Consider the following 879-nt stretch of genomic DNA (forward strand, 5'->3'; position numbering starts at 1 on the left):
ACTCTCTGGTGGCAAATAGGCTGGTATTGCCCAAGGGTACATCTATGTATGAATAGATGAGGTTTCATATTTGCTTTTGAAAGAAGTAAAAGAAACCAAACATGCATAAAATTGCTTCATAAGTTCAGTTTACCTCTTCTAGCCGATGTAAAGGTTTTTTTTCATTATTTGCAAACTTCACGTCAGGTGATTTATAACCATCATTGGACAACTACCGCAATCGTTTTTTCTGAAATTGTATAATACTCCGTCCCTTTTATGAAGGACTTCATTTCTAATTAATCTCTCCAGTGTTTACCAATTATTTGGCCCAACAGGGTTGAGCACAGTCAAAAATTGTCTTGTAAGACAGATATGATCCCCTCCACGGAAATCTTTAGTAAAAGGCGAAAGATTTATTCGCTTGAAGGGAATCCAGTATGACTATACAATGAAAACTGAACAACGCAATTTTAAATAGACTTCTGGTACACTTCGTGAGGTGACTTCTGTGGGAAATCAAAAATTCATTTCACTATATTAAACCATTATTTTGAATACTATAAAACCAATAAAATAAGTACAATGAACTTAATTTAAGGCGTTTCAATGCTTTTTACTCCATTTCACACTTAATAGTAATAGTAATAAAAAACTCTTGTGTCCGACAAATTTTGCGAAATAGCCATCTCGCGGAAGTTTAAAAACTTCCAAGAAATGACATTTCTAGAGAATATATTACTGCGTCAGTAATTCCTTTTGGAGCGACAAAACCTTAATACTTTACAGAGAATAAGAAAATTAAAGACAAAAGTTAAATATTTTAAATGATGAATTTATTGAGAAGGTCAGCTTGAGTATTTATAATGCCTACATTCATGTTCCACCTTATTCATTTAA

General features: G+C 32.7%; 1 non-coding gene across 1 annotated transcript; it reads right to left on the reverse strand.

Annotated features, from left to right (window-relative positions):
* Positions 1-306: 306 nt before the first annotated feature.
* Positions 307-423, reverse strand: LOC139701258 (U5 spliceosomal RNA). The gene has a single exon (XR_011703925.1). It is a non-coding gene; the product is annotated as a U5 spliceosomal RNA (small nuclear RNA).
* Positions 424-879: the final 456 nt, after the last annotated feature.

This window comes from Hetaerina americana, unplaced genomic scaffold, assembly GCF_022747635.1.
Source record: "Hetaerina americana unplaced genomic scaffold, ioHetAmer1.1.p SCAF_1102, whole genome shotgun sequence".
Classification (NCBI taxonomy): Eukaryota; Metazoa; Arthropoda; class Insecta; order Odonata; family Calopterygidae; genus Hetaerina; species Hetaerina americana.